The sequence below is a fragment of the Rhincodon typus genome, chromosome 6, assembly GCF_021869965.1.
Source record: "Rhincodon typus isolate 14 chromosome 6, sRhiTyp1.1, whole genome shotgun sequence".
Lineage (NCBI taxonomy): Eukaryota > Metazoa > Chordata > Chondrichthyes > Orectolobiformes > Rhincodontidae > Rhincodon > Rhincodon typus.
In genome coordinates this window covers 15,581,501-15,589,287 of record NC_063337.1, presented here as the reverse complement: position 1 = coordinate 15,589,287, position 7,787 = coordinate 15,581,501, and the positions used below count along the sequence as shown (strand labels likewise).

At 40.6% G+C, this 7,787-nt stretch overlaps 1 protein-coding gene across 1 annotated transcript in view; it reads right to left on the bottom strand.

Annotated features, from left to right (window-relative positions):
• Positions 1-7,787, bottom strand: part of oca2 (oculocutaneous albinism II) — a 403,227-nt gene that overhangs the window by 136,683 nt on the left and 258,757 nt on the right. The gene's annotated exons all lie outside the window — the stretch shown is intronic.

Genomic DNA, 7,787 nt, shown 5'->3' with positions numbered 1-7,787 from the left:
GTTATCTGACATTTTATTCTGTTTTTCTCCACCAGGTGATGAATGAGGACTGCTCGTTGTACATCTCCCAGCCTTCATGATGAATGGAAAAGACGGAACTTTCCAGAAGGCACATTCTGTGTGAATTTGGAGAGATTCATTTTTATTTTATTGTTGTCTTATTAATTGGGTTTATATAAGTGGGACTCGTGTTTATTTGAACAGCATTCTATTAGAATTTAGTTCAGTTAGGAAGTAGTGGTCAAGGGGGGAATTGTCAGTTTGTTAGTAATTCCATTAATTTGTTCATTGTTAGGGTTAAATAAATAAATTATTTCTTGTTATATGTAAAGTGGGGATCAGTGATTGTCTTTCTTTTAACAACTTTTAATGGATTACGAGGGGAAAGACGAGCTTTTCTGGTGTTCCGGAAGCTAATTATTAAAGGGGAACCCCTACTCCCATCATAATAGATTGGAGCTTGTGTTTTAGTTTAATTGTCAGAGGGGTTTGGCTATTCCCCCTTCATAACATTAGCCACCCTCCAGTCATCAGTTATCTCACCCATAGTCAAAAATGATGCAAATATTGCTGCAAGGGATCTTGCAACTTTGTCCCTTACTTCTCACAACGTTCTGGGATACATCACATCAGGTCCCAGAGATTTATCCAATTTTATATTCTCTAATACGTCCCAAACTTCCACTTCTGTAATGTGAACTGTTTAAAAACATCAAAGTTTATTTCTCTACATTCCCAAACTTCCACTTCTGTAATGTGAACTGTTTTAAAAACATCAAAGTTTATTTCTCTGCATTCCCTAAACTCCATTTCTTTCTCCACAGTAAAAACTGACACAAAATATTTATTTAGTATCTCTGTCATCTCCTGAGGGTCAACACAAAGATGACCTCCTTGATCTTTAAGAGGATCTATCCTCTCTCTAGTTACCCTCTTGTTCTTAATGTATTTGTAGAATCTTTCTGGATTATCCTTAGCCTTATCTGCCAATGCTATCTCATATCCCCTCTTTGCCTTCCTGATTTCTCTCTTAAGAATGCCCCTACACTCTATGTTGATTAAGACATTCAATTGAACCAAGTTGTCTACATCTAAAATAAAATTCTCTTTTATTCTTGACTGGAACCTCAATATCTTTGTTCATCCATTGTTCCTTAATCTTACCAGCCTTACCCTTCACTTTAACAGGAACAAAATGCCTCTGAACTCTCATCATCATACTGTTGAAAGCCTCCCACTTGTCAGATGTCCTTTTACCTGCAAACAGTCTACTCCAATCAACTTTTGAAAGTTCTTGTCTCATGCCATTAAAATTTGCCTAACTCCAATTAAATAATTTAACGTTTATGGAAGGCTTATCCTTTTATTTAATTATTTTGAAATTAATAGAATTATGATCACAAGACCCAAAGTGATCCCCCACTTTTACTTCAGTCACCCACTCTTCCTGATTGCCCAGAAGAAGGTCTAGTTTTGCTCCTTCTCCAGTAGGAGCATCCACATACTGATAAAGAAAATCTTCTTGAACACATTTGACAAATTCTTCACCATCCAAACCTTTAACACTACGGTAGTCCCAGTCAATGTTTGGAAAATTAAAATCCCCCTATATTACAACCTTATTATGCTTACATATGTCTGAGATCTCCCTACGTATTGGTTTCTCAAATTCCCTCTTACTGTTGGGGGTCCTATTGTACAATAGGCCATATATTTTCACTGACCTTGTCCTTCTAGATGGTAGTGGATGTAAGTTGGGAAAGTGCTGTCTAAGCAGCTTTGGTGAAATGATGGCACAGGTTACGGTTTTGGAAAGTGCTTTTGAATGAGCCTTGGTTAATTCTTAGATTCTAAATTCTGTAATTGTCTCCCTAAAAAACCATTTTACCTGTCTACCTCTCAGTCTTCCTTTAAGATACTGTGTAAAACCTACCTCTTTCATGAAACCTTCAGTCATCTGTCTAAGTATATGCTTATGCAGCTCCGAATCTAATCCTGATTAATAACATCCCTGTGAAAACATCTTGGGAAACTTTAACATGTTAAAGGGACTATGTAAATGTAGCATGAAAGAATAAAAGTTTTGGGTACTCAATTTTTAGAAAGGCTGAAATAAAAAACAGAAATTGCTGGAGAAACTCGGCAGGTCTGGCAGCATTTGTGGACAGAAAGCAGAGCTAATGTTTTGGGTCCAGTGACCCTTCTTCGGAACTTTAAAAAGGCTGTTGCCCCAGTAGTCTGGTTCCAGCACAGACTGGCATTTGCCTTGTATAAAATGGAGTCTGCTGATTTCCTGATTGGCTCTCCATGCAAAGGTCTGTCCACACCACAATGTGTAATCCGATGAATTCGGAACTGTTATTTCAAGTGTAACCAGAATACACTTCTGGTCTCCAAATGTTCCTTCAGAATACCCCTTCCAATCAGTCATTGCAGATCAGTGTAATTATATCCTGACTAGAGCTCCAAAACTATCTGACTTTTTATTAAAAAATTTTCCAGCCCAAATTCGGTGGAATTACCTGCACTTGGTTTAATAGCTTTGAAACAGTTCAATCTTTATCTGATTCAACAAGTCTTCATCTTTCAAATACTTAGCAGCTAAATTTATATTCAATCCTGACTTGCATGCAAATCATTGACAGAGGTTTCCTCTGGGTTGGTTTCATTGTGTGGCTAGATATAAACTGCAGACTTTGTTTTAATCATAACAAGAATAAACTAGATAGCAATAATATAGGGTTTTTCAAACTTTACTTTGTAGGCTTTGCAACTGTTCCATTGCTTATGTCCTTCTTGCTTGAATGTTCTGAACCTTTTTAATTGAAAAATCTCACTGACGGACAAGACAGACAGTGAAGGATTGAGGGTTGAGATAATTTAGGAATTATGCTGGACACAACCACCTCCTCCCAACCCCACTCCCATTATAGCCACTCTCCTCGGAGCATGGTTATAAGCAGGGGATTTCTAGGAGGGCAACAGAAAGGTTTTAGGCCTATCAAAGTGACCCTGAAGAGATAAAACTGCTGATCATGAGAATCCTCAGCTTAGGATCAAACAAGACAGAGAAAGCACCAAACCACTTTGAGTGACTTCATTGGGAATATTTATTGGTGAACTGGAGTTGTCAGTGTACATGCACTAACATCCTGGCAACTTATCTATCTGTCCCTCCAAGCATCCCCTGCCCCACGAGTGGCACAGTCTATAGATGGTGTCCTGGACCTATCAACCATCTTAGAACCCATCAAACCAATGCAGACCCCAAGAGATCTTTGATCCCTTTGCGAGTGCCTAACAAAATGAGTTCAAGTGATCCCCAGCGTGGTTACGTGGAATTGAAAGAGACTGGGAAATGTAAGGAGCTTTTTAAGGCTTGGAGTGACAAAGGTTTAGCATTGACAAGCAGCTTTTGAATCTGGCACTGAGTCTCAACACCAAATTATACTTGTTTAATAAAATAAACCATCCCAACACTCTTCACAAAAGCGATTTAAAGCAACATTTCATGCTAAGCCACATAAAGGGACATTTGTCCAGATAACCAAAAGTTTGGTCAAAGAGAAGTAATGTTCATTGGTGAATTAAATCTGCTATCTTTACCCAGTCTGGCCTATATGTGACTCCAGACCCACAGCAGACTTATAACTGGCCTCTGAAACGGCCTAGCATGCCATTCAGTTCCACGGCAAATAGGGATGGGCAATAAATGCTGGCATAGTCTGTAATGCCCATGTCTCTTGAATGAATTATTAAAAAATGCAGGTTTTAATGAGCGTCTTAAAAGAGGAACAAGGTATAGAGACATGGAGAAGTCTAGGGAGGAACTCCAGAATTTAGAACATAGCTAGCTGAAGGCAAAGTCATGAATGGTGCAGCAATCAAAATTGGCCAGTATAAATGCTAACAGATTTCTCAGATGCATATTGGGCTGAAGATGATTACAGAAATAAAGAATATCATGGAGGAATTGTAAACAAGGCTTCAAACCTTTGACCAAACATTTGATCCCAAGTGATCTAATGTGTTGGATTTTTGGGACCAACATATTAGGACCTTTAAAAATGGCAGACAGGACCCCGATCCAAAAGGCCCTTTTACAATTTTCAGAAGATCCCATTGTTTACTAATTGGGAAAAGAGGATGAAGCATGAAATGAACAAGTTGAAATTACAAATTGGCTGAGCAATGTAAACCCAGTGCACAAGACAAGGAGATTTGATTTTCACTCCAGGAACAGACTGAACAATAGTATGTGTTCCAATTGCAGTGCTGTGAAGACTAACAGATCAGGTATGTAAAAAGGTCAAGGTAATATGTCATTTAAACCGTCTGTTCTTTAAATCTATTGTGGTTATTCAATCAATGTTTGTTGACATAACCCTAAGGGCTAATCATTATAACGTTATCACTGTGAAAATACTTGCAAAACCTGTCATTATCACAGCAGGGAATTCTAAGTTTACAGCTCATAGCCAAGTACCAGACTAGATATATATGTTTACCAACTAAGTTATCAAAGACATCTGGGAACTTTAGCATTTTACAAAATACCCAATTACATTTAATAGCTGTGACGTTGATAAGAAGCTTGAATGCATTGTTGTAGCAATATCATGCGGATTCCAATTTAAAAGCTATCAGCAGCAAGTTCCAATCCCTTTGAAACACAACATTAAAAATATAGCAGATAGCATTCCTGTCTCAGTTTTATTGTATTTTTGAATTTAGCTTAAATATGCAACAGCAGTTTTCCCCCATTTTCTATTTCACAAAGTTTAATCTTGCTGTCTGGAAACTCAAAAGAATGACAATTTTCTGGAAATAGGATTCTTTCACAGAATGCCACAGACTGGCCTTTTAGAATGACCCATGGTGATTTAATGTTAGGCAGAAGCTAGTTATCGAGGTGACTAGTTTACCGTGTTTGAATTTAGTGACAAATATTGTCAATTCACAAGCGATTTCACATTACTGCAGCAGTTCAACACACATGGCAATTAACACAGGTGACCTTCTGAAATTCAAAGCATTACTGCAAGAGAGAGAGGGGAAGAGAAAGAGAAAAATCAAAAGAACTGTAGAATATTTGAAATGTATGTTTAATGCCTTTATGGTTTTTCATTTCACTTTGTTTTGTGAAGTCCTGCTTGTAAGAGAAGCTGTGTGGAGTCTGACAGGTATATAATAACCTTTTTTTTCAATGTGCTCGTGGGACCTGGTCATTTGGCTGGGTCAGCATTTATTGTCCCTCCCTAGTTGCCCTTGGGAAGGTGGTGGTGAGCTGCCTTCTTGAACCACTGCAGTCCATGTGCAGTAGGTACACCCACAATGCCCTTAGGGAGGGAATTCCAGGATTTTGACCCAGACACAATGAAGGAATAATATATTTCCAAGTCAGGATGGTGAGTGGCTTGGAGGTGGTGGTGTTCCTGTGAATCTGCTGCCCTTGTCCTCCTAGATGGAAATGGTTGTGGGTTTGGGAGGTGCTGTATAAGGCTCTTTGGTGAATATCTGCAGTGCGTCTTGTAGATAGTACACACTGCTGCTACTGAGCGTCGGTGGTGGAGGGAGTGGATGCTTGTGGATTTGGTGCCAATCAGGTGGGCTGCTTTGTCCTGAATGATGTTAAGCTTCTTGCAGAAGATTAAAGCAACAATAACTACAGGTGAAACAAACAGGATTTTTTGAAATTACCCTCCCAAATTCTGGCTGTGGCGTATGTGGTGACGAGTCACCAAGCACGTTCAAATCCAACTATTTTTTACTTCTGTTCAGTCAGTTTATGATCCATTTCAATAAAATGCTTGCTGTGGTTACTGCTAAACATAAGCAGTAACTGGTAGCTTGAAGTTTTAGTCCAAGTGGTTGGGGCAGGGAGGGATGTTAAAACTTTAAAAATCAAATCCCAACCCAAATTGCCACCAATGCACATCTGGATCGAAGGAAGATGTGACATGTAGTCAACCCGAGAGATCGTTTGTGAATTCAAATGTAATAATGAGCCTGGTTGTCTTAAATTTAGTCCAGGTTGGGCCGGTTAGGCCCCAGGGAGCCCAACAACTAAAGGAGGCAAAGACAGCTTTGGGAAGAAGGTATGTATCTTTACAACACTCCTTGTGGGCCAAGAGAAGCATAGGAGCTTCCCACTGACTCCCCATTCTATCCCTAACCCCACCAGCCCAGCAGAGCCTACACCATGCAAAGACCCCTAGATTAAGATTGGCAGATCCCAATGGACTCAAATATCATCCAAGAATAACACTCCTCCTGCACCACCCCTTCCCGCCCCATCCCATAAAAACACAGACCCAGGGTTTCAGGTTCAGAACTAACCCCCACCCCCGACTCCAGTAACAGCTGTTACCTTTCAGTCTACAGCTGTGCTCCATTCCAGCACATTCCCCACCCAACTGGCCACCATGTCAATCAGTCAAATAGATTGACTTCCAGCTTGGGGCAGGGATTGAGGGGCAGAAAAATGCACATCCAGGCTTTCGGAGTGAGACTCTGCACTCCATTCAATGACACAAGCTGCCCTCGCATTTCAAAAGTTACCCATTTGGTTGTATAGCACTTTGGGATGTTCTGAGAATGTTTCAAACTCTGTGTAAATGCCAGTTCTTGCTTTATTTTCCATTGGAACCTCCTGCTCCGAGATTGTGTCCAAAGTAAGCTCTCTGCTTCAGGCTGTCCTGCAGCCAACTGCGAGAACTGGGCAGCTCTCCCTGTAATGTGTTAACATTCTAAGCAACAAATCGTTGCAGACTTTACAGGGGCCCAAATCAACCACAATTTGTGAACCTTCTTTATGAAGAGTACTAGGAAAAAGACTTGCATAATCGTGCAGCACAGAAAGAGGCCATATGGTCCCTTATACCAATGTCAGCTCTCTGAAAGAGCTATCTATTTATTCCTCTCCACAATCCTCTCCCAACGGCCCTGTAAACATTTCCTTTTCCAGCGGACGTCCAATTCCTTTTTGAAAGATACTACAGAATCTGCTTCCCCCACATATTCAGGCAGTGCATTTCAGAGCATTGCAACATATTGGAACAAGGCCTTTGAAAAGGTGCCGCACAGAGGCTGCTGAGTAAGATAAGGGCCCATGGTGTTAGAGGCAAGGTACTAGCATGGATAGAAGGTTGGCTGTCTGGCAGAAAGCAGAGAGTGGGGATAAAAGGGTCTTTCTCAGGATGGTAGCCGGTGACAAGTGGTGTTCCACAGGGGTCAGTGTTGGAACCACAACTTTTCACTTTATACATGAATGATCTAGGTGAAGGAACTGTGGGCATTCTGGCTAAGTTTGCAGATGATACAAAGATAGATGGAGGGACAGGTAGTATTGAGGAGGTGGTGAGGCTGCAGAAGGATTTGGACAGGTTAGGAGAGTGGGCAAAGAAGTGGCAGATGGAACGTGGGAAAGTGTGAGGTCATGCCCTTTGGTAAGAAGAATAAAAGCATGGACTATTTTCTAAATGGGGAGAAAATTCAGAAGTCTGAAGTGCAAAGAGACTTGAGAGTTCTAGTCCAGGATTCTCTCAAGGTAAACTTGCAGGTTGAGTCAGTAGTCAGGAGGGCAAATGCAATGTTGGCATTTATTTTGAGAAGACATGAATATAAAAGCAGGGATGTACTACTGAAGCTTTATAAGGTCCTGGTCAGGCCACATTTGGAGTATTGTGTGCAGTTTTGGGCCCCATATCTCAGGAAGGATGTACTGGCCCTGGAGCGGGTTCAGAGGAAGTTCACGAGAATGGTCCCAGGAATGAAAAGCTTAACAT